This window comes from Stegodyphus dumicola, chromosome 10, assembly GCF_044657685.1.
Source record: "Stegodyphus dumicola isolate Sdum_Otavi_A_Nest chromosome 10, ASM4465768v1".
NCBI lineage: Eukaryota > Metazoa > Arthropoda > Arachnida > Araneae > Eresidae > Stegodyphus > Stegodyphus dumicola.
Window position 1 is genome coordinate 148,495,470 of NC_140777.1, and position 12,890 is coordinate 148,508,359.

The window sequence follows — 12,890 nt, forward strand, 5'->3', positions numbered from 1 at the left end:
TTTTCTCTATTACCGTCAAGTAAAGCATCTTCCGAAGATGTGGTCGTAGTCCCCAGTTATAGCCTTGGAAGGATTTTAGGTAATTTGCTATTTGCGCGGTGCGCTTTTCAGTTTCAAGACGTGAGCTATCCAATTGAGCTTATTATCCAGAATGAGGCCCAAATATTTTATGGTGTTGACGATTTTAATTCTTTGGTTGTTTATACAGATGCGAGGTTGCCTGGTGAGGGATCCGCCTTTTTTTAGGGAAAAGAATGATTTGGGATTTGTTATGGGCTATTGTAAGCTTTATGGAATGGCAGCGATTATAGAAAAGGTTGCAGATCTCATTGGAGTTGTGTTGCAGCTCGTCGCGAGTGCGTCCACGCACCACAAAGGCTGCATCGTCCGCATACGCGAATAGCTTTCTGTGTTCTGGCCACCTGGCTGCAAGCACGGTGTTAAAGGTAATATTCCACAACAAGGACCTGCGCAGAAACCCTGCGGGCATCCTCTTGTTTGCGTTTTTTCTAGTATTCCACTATTGTGCCGCATAATCAAGGTGCGGTCTGAAAGATAGTGACAGATGGTATCGTAGATGTTGCGTGGGCAATTAATGCCTCTTAATGCCTCCTTGATCGCGGGCCACCACAGCATATCAAAGGCACATTTTAGGTCGATGCTGACCAGTGCCGTGTGATAGCCGTGGTGTTTGTTGTTGACTATGGCCTCGTGGAGGTCGTGCAGTGCATGCAGATTTGAAGATCCCGCTCGAAAACCATATTGTCTTGGGTGCAACAAATCCTGTTGGGTGAGATGGAAGTCTAACCTATTGATCAAGAGTTTTTCATAAATCTTGCCTAGTGACGAGAGAAGGCAGATCGGCCTATACGCTGAAGGGTCCTGCGGGTTTCTGTTCTTCTTCATAATGTTAAACATAGAAAATGCCGTGGTTCGCAAAACAAATATTTATTACTGAGATATGCAGAGTAATACGCAGAGTTACATGCAAGCAGAATAATACTAAGTACAAGCAATAGCACAGATAAATAAGTACAGGCAGAATAATACTAAGCAAGCAGAATAATACTAAGCAGCGATAAGCGGTTACAGAGGTCATATATATAACTTCATAACAGATCATGGTTTAACAAATCATAAACAAGACACAATAACTAACCAATCAAAAGTAACATACAGAATGAGATTTAAGTTTCAGAATAACTAGGACCTGGCTGAAAGCTAATGAATGTTTCGGACTTGACAGAAAGCTATACTTCCTTTTAACCAGTAAGAATGCGATTACAAATATCTCAACACATAAAGAGGACGATTTGTCCAATTTTGAAAGGGCGAGGAAACGTTCCTGCACGAAGTAGCTGGTTGAAGTATTTCTCGAAGAACTGTAGGGAGGAGTAAATCGCTGTAATAATGATAGTATAATTCAGACCAACCGGGCCTGGGGCTTTCTTTCGCGGTAGTTGCCTGAGAGTGTTCTTGATTTCTTTTATGGTGAAACTGAGGTCCTTGGGGGTATCTAAAGATGGATTGCTACGACGGATGCTTGCCTGTTGTGGCGTGTCGTCCTCTGGGCGGTCATGGAACATAACTGCGTGTAGGATAGCTTGGAGAGTGTTAGCTGTTGTTGGATCAGTAAGATTGACAGATTGAATAACTTGAAACTGTGTGGGTTTAAAGAGTTTCCCCGTGGCTATTTTATACGGAATGCCATATGCATCTTTCGTGGCCATAATTTTTCCAGCACTGTATTTTGCCCTTTCTCGCTGGAAAATTTGCAGAGTATTTGTTTGGAGGTCAAATCTACGCTCGGTCTTTAGGCGTCTTCTCAAGGCTCGACACTTTTTCTTTTGTATCTGGAGGTCTTTAAAGCATTTCAGCATTTCAGGTTCATTTCATCAATTCACTTGATACAGTGTGTTTATGCATCTTGAATTTTACTCACCATTTGTCTGGCGCATAATAACATTCGAGGTTGTGCCATTTAAAAAATCAACCAACCAACCTTTTATTCAAGTTATAGTGTCAGCCTAACAAAGTATCAGGATTCCTGCAACAAATTACAGTTAATATGTTAAAGATCTCTTCACATGTAATTCTTTGGCATCAGTTTTAGACTATTCAATTTAAGTTAAATCTTCATGATTGTGTCTGATTCTTATAGTATAACGATAGGCTATTTACTTCACCACTGCAGACAAAGATCGCACATCAAAAACAGGCACTCAGCGTATCCAGTTGAAGTATCAGATTGTGTAATCAGCGTACTTAATGCCCACCAGATTTCGGTGCTAATATTAATGTTGTGACCAGTTTCTAGTGCAACTTACCACTTTCAACCTCAAAACAGCACTTTTGATTGTGTTATTGCGTTCATTTCTTACGAGCATATAACTTCGACCAAATATGAGTTGTAGTAGAGCAAAATCTGTATACTCAGTTGACGTCATTGAAACATCCCCAGAAGATGTACCTAACAGTGAAGCTGAATCAACATCGACAAATAACTTGCACTCCGCTCCTCCAAGCCATTACACTAATAGCAACGTTGACTGCTCCTCAAAAGAAGACAAAGAAGAGTTTGTCAATTCCATTTTTGAAAAGTACATAGGTCTCCTAAACACAACGGAAAAAAAGCAAGCCCCTATTTTCAAAAGATGGTTTTGAGGAAATTTATGCGCAGATAGTAGTAATGAAGAACTTGGCAATAGGAGTTCCGACGAACTACCAACCAAGGCCCAATAATTCCCAAAAAGACGATTATCACAAATTTCACTGCTGCGGACATAGTAACCCCAAAAAGACAAAAAAGGCTGGCTGCAATCACAATGATTCCCAGCAAGAAATGCACACCAACGATGCCCATACAGAGCAATAGCCAACGTATGCCCAAATTGCCATGAGGAACATTGGCTACAAACGTCATAGAGGACCAGCAATTTTAATTACACCAAAAACAACAGTTCCGATGTAAACATTCAGGAAGAATTAGAGAAGATATCCCCAATTTCGAGTCTTGGTATTAAGATTAAAGCAATCACCAAAATTCAACGGAGAGGCATAGCAGTTTCCTGCGAAAACGAGGAAGAAGTAAAGAAACTTCATGAGTCTCTAGAAAAAATTCAAGACATCCACGAAAAATTTAATACGAAAATTCCCCAGAGAAGAACACCAAAGTGCGCATTTAGTAACATCCCACACGGGGCAACTGCAGAGAAAATGCATAATATTATAACAGCAAACTTTCTCATAACAAACAATGACTTTAAAGTAATATTTATATTAAACGATAAACGAAACAATGCTATAAAATGGATCATTGAATGTTCCCCATTAACATTTAAGTTAATGATGGAAAGAAATCAAATCTTCAGTGGTTGGAGAGAGCTCCGAATCACTGGATATTTTGGCGTTAGAAGGTGCTTTATATGTCAAGACTTCAACCACTCTGCACGAGACTGCCCACACACAGTACTGTGCCTTCTCTGGGGGATAGCATGATATTAAGAATTGTAGAGTAGAGATGCCAACTTGCATTAACTGCAAACTTTTCAATAATGTGAATGACAGAGATTTCAATATAAATCATGCTGCATTCACGTCGACCTGCCCAATATACTATCGGGAAATACAAAAGATCAGGGAAAGAACGGACTACGGTACATCAAACTAAGGAAGCAAAATGTAGCGAGTCAGCAAAACAATGACTCCTCTCCATTCAACCACACTAATAAAGCGAAAAAATGCACCTAAAATCAAGATTCTCCAAATTAATTTTCAAAGAGCCCAAGCATCATCTGCAAAACTCGAACTTTTCTTGGCAGAACACCATTATGATATAGTGCTCGTTCAAGAGCCTTATTGCGTAAGAGGTAAAGTTGGCGATATTCCGTCAAGCTGGAATTTAATCCAACACCAAGACGAAAAAGAAAATCAAATAAGAGCAGCTATCATATGCTACAATAAGAATTGGTCCCCATCAACAATATTTACCATTAAAAATTTAGTAACAATAGCCTTAAACACTTCAAAGGAATCTTGCTCATCACTTCCTTCTATAATTCTCCAGCAGAGGAACTACTATCTACAAACCTTAACTAGGTAACATCATCAATAGATTCCCTGGTTCCCTCCACATTATTGGAGGAGATTTTAATGCCCATAACCAAATATGGGGTCACTCTCGTACTGACCAAAGGGAGTAGAAGTTGAAGATTTTATTAATAGTTACAATCTAGCATTAATAAATGAAGATTCTGCCCCACCGACATTCGAAACAAGTTCTGGAAAAAGATGGCCCGACCTAGCGCTTTCAAATAATGTTGTGGCCCACCGGATCATGAACTGGACGGTTATACAGGATGAAGTAATTTCAGACCACAAATTAATATCATATGCACTTGTCGCACAGACTGTAGCAATAACAACAAAGCGCTTCGAAACCAGAAATAACAGGATCAAAAATTTGTAAATTGAATCTCCACGGAAGTTCCTTTAATAATAAATGAACTCAAAACTCCACTAATGAAGTTCAGTTAGATGACTTCAGTTCAGTTAGTTAAATGTCTGCAATACAGTAAGAAACTGACCAAACCTCAATCAAGCCCACTGTGAAAAATCCTTTGACATTAAAAACTCCTAGTGATATCAAGAAAGTCAACTGGTGAACAACCTCACTTCGATCTGAACGCAATAAAGCCAGAGCTTTAAAAAGAAAAATGAAACAAGCAAAAACAGAAGCAGATAGAACAGCAGCGTACATAATTTTCGCCAAACTGAGAGCTTCGAAAAAAAGAAATTCGATCAGCAAAAATAAACTGCTGGAAAAAATACATATCAAACAGCAAAGACCCCTATGGTTCGATTTACAAAATCTGCGCAAATAAAGTTTTCAAACCTTCACAAATATTAATTCCCCATTCAGTTTTACGTACCTCAGGGTCAGAGAATGCTACTACAACTGCAATAGAAAACATTATGGGCGCCGTATTCCTAAACGGCGATGCAGAAGGTGATACAACAGCGCAAAGATCGAGAAGAGAAAATACCCAACCTCCTTGCACACAAGATGACGCTCCCTTAACAGAATTCGAAATTAATAATATTATTAAAAATCTACCAAAGAAAAAAGCTCCAAGTCCAGACGAGATAGATAACGTAATAATAAAAATAATAAGAAAACATTTTTCTCTTATTCCGGTACTAATAAACAAATGCCTACAGTATGGTTTTTCCTCTCCTGCTTCAAGATAGGACAGATAATTCTGTTCAACAAGAAAGGGAAAGATGCGTCCAATCCGAGCTCATACAGGCCAATAAACCTTCTCCCAGCACTGGGAAAAGTTTTTGAAAGAGCCCTTGCTAATCGCCTCATGCACCATTTGAGAAATTCAAGTAGCATCAGTAACTTGCAATTCATACCCAACAGAAGCACAATACATGCAGTCAACGAATCAATAATCCAAATTTCTAACAACAAAGTCTTCATTCCGCTCTACTATGCCTAGACCTCAAAAAGGCCTTCGACTCACTTTGGTGGCATGAGGTATTAGGCACACTTAAGGAAATCAAATGCCCAAAGATCCTATTTAAAATATTCCAGAACTATTTTTCCAACAGAAAGAGCATAATAATAACCAACAGCAGAACCATTGAGAGAAACCAAGAAAAAAAAAGACTCTTGTCTTAGCGCTGATTTCTGGAATTCAGCATTTAACAAAATAGTACAATTAAGAAGAAAACCTCCAATATAACTTATAACCTGAAAAGAATGCATAGTGTCGGATGGGGATTAAACCCCCAGATACAAATGCCGTTGTATAACACTGTTATAGAAAAGTTAGCACTGTATGGTGCAGCGATAGGAGCGTCACCAATGACGGTAGAAAAACAAAAGCACCTCCGATCCATCCAAAGGCCTTTTCTTTTAAATTATTTGAGAGCTCACAGAACAACCTCAAATGCTGCACTGTTTCAGCTCACAAGCAGTATCCCCTTGTTCTTAGTTTGCATAGCAGAAACATGCTAAGGCTTCAGTTCTTCAGCTAAGAAAAGACTGCAAAATTAAAAAGGAGATGGTAGCTGCCAGCTCCTACATCTCACCAATCCATCCATATGAAAGACACCCAGCTAGCCGAAATAATATCACACTATGCATAAAACAGATTAAATACCAAGCATTATTTCCGAAGATCTACACTGATGGTTCTGGCATAAACAACAGAAAAGGATATGCTTTAAAAATATATCTCAGTGGCCATTACACAAAAGACTTCAAGTTCCAACTTGACAAAGAGAATAGCGTTTTTCAGTCGGAAATGTTCGCGATTTTGCAAGCAATCAACGTAAGCACACATCATCATTTTCCAAAGACTTCCATCTATACAGATTGTCTCTCGGCAATGCATGCACTCGCGAACGCAAATAATAGATCACCATTAGCTCAGGAAATTCTTATAAAGTCCTCCAATGCCCAAGGCAAACACTTCTTTATAATCTGGATCAAGGCCCATGTTGGTCATAATGGAAATGAAGAGGCTGACATATTAGCCAAGGAGGCAGCACAGGGAATCAATGCAAAGAAAATAAGCATCCCAGGCCACCTTCTCACCTCAAACTAAAACTGCAGATCACAACTAAAGACTTATGGCAACAATGGTGGGACGCTGCAAATACAGGCAGAAGAGTTTACAACCTCTTCCCCAAAGTTGACTCTCCTCCAATCCCTCTCTCCAGACATATCACGGGATTTATCACGGGCACGGTCCCTTTCCCACGTACCTCTATGCAAGAAATCTCTCTTCATCAGACTCCTGTGCATGTGGTGAAAAGGGTCACCCCGAACATTATCTATTTTCCTGCCCGTTTACAGATTCCCTTCATCTTAAGAAGCCAAATTTAGAAGAAGATTTATTCCCATTTCTAAGATATGCAGTTAAAAACAAGCACTTGAGGAATAAAATTACGAAGGTTATTGACTTTTTGGCTTCTAGAAGTCAAGAGCTATGTAGTGTAATTTAGCTTTCAAAGAAATGCTCCAGCAATAGCAAAATGAAGCAATTAAATGCAGATATAATGTACGCAGGAAAGAAATAAGCACCGTAATCCATATGAAGCACAAAATAGGTCACTCACAAGTAGGGTAAGGGGCTCCTATCTGTTTAGTTCAGGTAAATAATATGTGACCCCTACCTTTCCATGTAACATAAGGTCACATTACTTGATAAGTGAATACATATAATAAATAACCAGCATTCAGTTGGTAAAGTATCAACAATGTAATATATCATAGTATGTAATTCATGTAAACTAATTATTGTAAAAACACATGTAATTGCATACAATGAACTGACAAAAATATGTTGGCAATGTATCAGCAAATGTATGCAGATATATCTAAAAGCACATAGTACGCATAAAGCTGTTTGTAAAAAAAAGTTATGTTAACAAGTCATGATTGTAGGCATGATCTAAATACTAGAAATAAGTTGCTTCTAGCCACATCAATTTATAATGTCATGATAAATTTTTACAAACAAATAACAATGTACTGTTAGACAATAATGTAATTTCTGAAAATCAATTAACACAAAAACATACGTTACAGCACATAATGAATCGTCAAAATTGAGCTGTTAAAATTTCAGCACAACTTTACAACAGTACTTAAAGGTAAGCTTTGTAAACAATTTTATAGTTCTTAATTAATTGTGATAGTAAACAGATCATGTTTACAAAAATGATTTGTAACGTAGGAACATCCCGCCTGTTTCTAATGGAATATATAATGTCCTGAAACATGTTGCCTGTACCCACGACAATAGATAACATCTTCAAAATATGCACCTGCACAACTATGTATTTCGCAATGTATATCATGTAATTTAATCCCTTTTACTTAAGCTAATTTAACGCTGAAAAGTAGGAGTACCGTTGATGCCCCGCCGGTGGCAGTACTTATAGTGTTCACTGGAGTCACATTTTCTATCACGACTCGAAGAATGATGCCAGAATGTTGTTAGTTTTCTAGTTAGTGTGTGTGGCTAATACCTGCTTGCTTAGGGTAAATATTATGTGGCCCCCTTACTTCTACATAACATAAAGCAACAGTAAAATCTGAAAAGATAACGATCTACATCAATGTTGCCTAAAAATGCGTTCATTTTATTTTTAGTAGTCCTTTCAAAAAGCGAGTTCCCAACCTTTCTGTTGTCCCGCAAACGTGAAAGTTGTTAATATGTTCTTGTAACACCCGAAGCAGTTTCTAAAAGAAGGAAACAAAGTTGTAATACCAAAATTTAATAATAAACAAAAATTAAATACGGAAATAAGAAAATAACACAAAAACTACATTTGCACAAATCTTTCAAAAAATTAATGATATTTTGTAGGGTTTATATTTATTTTAACTAACATTTATTTTAAGTTTAAACTATCTTTCCTGTCAAGCCTTACTTTCCCCTGGAACTGCCAATGCCAGAATATGTAAATTTTGAGTAGAACGCGCAAGGATTCAAATTATCAGCGGAAGTATTCTGATTTAAATAGAAGGAAACGAGTTCGGTGTGATATTCTTACTTAGCGAGCGCGGAGGTAGTTAGCGAGAATTGAAGAACCCCGCGTTGCGGCCTATGTGCTTGGCGGGAAGTAGTGGAAATTGTTCCAGTGAGCTTCAAGTCTGCTGAATTAGCAGCGGTATTGTAAAACGCGGCGAGTTAGTTATTTTAGAGAGCCTCGTAGTTAGAATCTTGTCTTTACTTTCTTTTCAGGTTATTATTTTTATTTGACTGCCAAGTTGGCACAGTCTGTAAGCGTCAAGAGGACGCAATTGTAATTTATTACGTTGAATAAAAAGGGACTTAAACCCTTCACAAGGCTCTATCTTTTATACAAATTTTCACAGTCACCTCTTGGTTGCGTGCAAGTTGGAGGCGCGCAACGTTATAATTTATTTCCAGTTTTTAATTTTTCAAATCATGATACTTAGTCGCGATGATTTCTGAATCTTGTTCTGATTGTCAAAAGGACTCCGAGTCCCGATAAGTATAAATATGCCTTCACAAATGGGATGAGCACAGTTAGTGAATTTTCACTATGGTTTGGGAGCATATGCACTGCCAAACATCAGTATTGTTTTAAAGACTGCTTTAAAATTTTATTTCAAGAACGCGATTTGAGCACAGTTCTAAAGGATTTTCCACCAGTTTTCATCATCCGGCATATTACTCAGGTTGAAAAAGTATGGTATTTATTTGTAATGCATGTTTCCTATTTTTCTCTTTCGAAATACCTATCAAATGACTTTGATAATATTTCTAAATGATGTTTTAGTATAAACTTAGAGGCTTATTATTATCAATGATTTCTTTGAATGATAGATTCTAACTCGTTAATATAAAAGAACTGTAAATTTTCTTTGAAAAATTTTTCTTTACGCAACATGTGCTAGATGTTTTTGTTCGTGTGATTCTAGAGCCTAAGCGAAAATTTTCAGTGGGACTCTGCGTTCTGCATTTATACACTAATATCTCACGTTTGCCTTATAAGGTATTTTCTCCTTCCTTTCTGCATGCCTTCGTGGTGTAACGGTAGCACACGCGGCGCGTATTCGAGAGGTCCAGGTTCGAGTCCCGACTAGGGCACTGCTCATTATTCACGTCTTCAGCTTCAAAATAACTAGTAGCGCAGAACTAAAAAGGGTGGTTGATGAGGATTATTCACTACCAGGATTTGGCGATTGGGTCCTCCAATCTCCAGTCACCCTTAGAAAGGGGGAGTACATAGGGTCAGTTTGAACGCCTAAGCAAGCACCAGACCACGGAGTATATAAAAATTAAATATTTGAAATGAGAATAATAAAGATTTAAAAATAAGAATTTAGTAAATAAAATAACACATTTATATCTCCTTTAAAGTTCTGTATGACAAATTAATTAATTTAGTGACAGGAAGACCACCAAATAAAGGCAATGATTTTCGTAAAGATTTGTTTTCGAGAGTTTCAAAATTATCAATATACAGTTTGGTGTGACCACAAAAACACTCCTCGATTTTATTTGGTTATAAAATGAAAACATTGGGTAATATTGTGTTTATATTTTGGATAAACGTGTAACTCATAAAGTTTCATGTGGTTTATGTTCATTATAGGCATTCAATGTGTGCCTCTCCAGAGACAGGTTTCCCTCACACGATACGTTTTCATTTTACAATCAGTTCAAATCAGGGGTGTTTTTGTGGACGCAGTGTATTTTCAGAAAGTGCATTGACCTATCTACCTGCGCCTGTAGTAGAAGGAAAGTTATTGCTTCGTACCTTAACATTTAACTTAAATTATTGTCATTTTTACGTAAAGTTTGATTTTGATAGGATGATGGTGAATTGCAGTTCAGTATAAGATATTGTGAATTTGTATATCTGAATGGTAATGGCAGAACATTTCTCCACATGGGATTTTGAGGCAAATAAGATGTAGGATAAATTGTTCTTGGAGTAGTATATCTTGGATAGTTAAATTACGGACGAAGATTCTGCCCAAGAATAGTAAATCTGGGTACATTAGTAGTACCTTCTTGTTGTTGAGGTAAACTTAAAGTTAAAAATTATGTTCGTGCTAGGAAAATCCGCTTTTGAACCGAGCTTATTTCCGAAATCTTCAATACTTGTCTGAGGCTTGGTTCATTTCCTTGTTGCTGGAAAACAGCGAATATCGTTTTAATCCCTAAGAATAGTCGTGCTCGTATTTCGCATTTAGATAACTTGAGATGCATTAGTCTTCTTCCCAGTTTAGGAAAATGCCTAGAAAAACTGTTTGTTAATAGAATTACCTGGTTCTTGCCTAATAAAAAACTGCTAAACTAAGCACAGTTTGATTTTACCCCTCATAAGAGTTGTGAAGATGATCTTTTGTACTTAAAAGACATAGTGGACGAAGGTAAAAAGAGACATTTACACAGTTTTAGTGCTTCTTGATATCAAAGGTGCTTTCGACTACGCCTGGTGGCCTGTGATCCTTGCTTTTTAAGGAAAGCTGGTATTCCGTGTAATATTTACCCCCTTATTAAAGATTTTCTGCATGACAGATCTGCATTGATCTCCCTTGGCCACGTTTCTTCCTCCCGCATTTTGGAAAGAGGTTGCCCTCAAGGCTGGGTTTCCAGACCTTTATTGTGGACCTTTATTGACCTTTATTGTTTAATTATGAATGATCTACTCAATAGACTCTCACATTGTCCGAGTTGTAAAACAATTGCTTTTGCTGATGATCTACTAATTTGCTTTCAAGAGAAGTGTCCCATTACTCTCTTTAATACGGCTCAGAACACCCTTAATATTATTTCCAATTGGTCCAGAGAACAGAAATTGGAATTCAATCCTAATAAATATAAAATTATGATAATTAAAAGAAAGCATGTCAGCTATACAAACCAACAAGTGTACTTGGATAATACCTTGCTCGAAACGGTGAATAAAATTAAATATTTAGGCGTTATTCTTGATCATAAGTTTTGTTGGAAAAATTATATTATGTATTTATAAAATAAGTGTGAAAATATACTTAGAGGACTTAATCGTGTCTCTTGCAATACTTTTGGTTTAAAATCTAATGTTATTGATATGATTTATAAGCAGGGTATTGTTCCCTTTATTTGCTATGCTTCTAGAGTGTGGGGAACAGCTTTAGAAAAGAAGATTAATTCACGTATACTTCGCAGATTCAGAGAAGAATTTTACTAAGAGTTGTGCGTGGCTACAGAACAATTAGCTATGAAGCCAGTTTCGCAATTTCAGGATTTCCTCCGATTAACCTTCATGTTTTCAATGAAAAAACGTTTAAAGATACCATCAGCAAATTTATGTTCGATACCAAGGTATTGTTTGAAGATCTTCCTCACCCTGCCAATCGTTTGCCAATTCAAACTATCATTTATGACAATTCTGTTGATGATAATTTCCCTGTTGCGTGTTATACAGATGGCAGTAAAATTAATAATCGAGTTGGATTAGCTTATGTCGTTTTCCATCATAGTTCTGATTTGGAATACAAACTCTTTAGAATTCCCAATCAATGCAGTGTTTTTTAAGCCGAATTACTGTGCATTAGTGAGTCAATTAAGTGGATATCTAACAACTGTTCGCTAAGTGCTAAATTTCGTATTCGCATTGATTCTCTTTCATCCTTATATTCTCTTAGGAATATCTTCTCATATAACAAATTAATTGTCACTTCCCATGCTCTTTTTAAAGACCTTAATAATAAAGGTTTTGATGTTATCTTTTCTCATGTACGTGGCCACACTGGCAATCTAGGAAATGAAAGGGCTGATTGGTTGGCAAAACAAGCTACACATCTTCAAGTAATTACTCCAACGCTACTTCCCAAGTCATTTTACAAGAACAAAAGTAGGTATGATACAATACTCGAGTGGAATGAACTATACAGGAATTCTACTACTGTCTGTTTGACTAAACTATATTTTCCTTCCATTCCTCACAGACTGAATAATAAACACTTTTTTTATAATTTTGAAGTTACTCAATTTCTAAATGGACATGGTAAATTCAATTCATATCTGAAGAGATTTAGATTATATAGTACAGACTTGTGTTCATGCAGTTTCGGGGGAGTGCAAAATGTCGAACATTTGTTGTTCTATTGTTCAAAGCTCAAGGAAGGACGAAAGGAACTCATTTCTAGGTTAAACTCTGTGAATATTACATTTCCTCCCCCTCTTGACGTATTTGTTTAACATAAAATGGCTTTCTCTTTCTTCTGTAAATTTATCTCTTACGTATCATCTGTGAATTTGTAAGTTTATTTTATTTTGTGTTGTGTTGTTGTATTTGTTTATTTTTTTACTTATGTCTGTAAGCCTTGTGTAATACTATGTGGT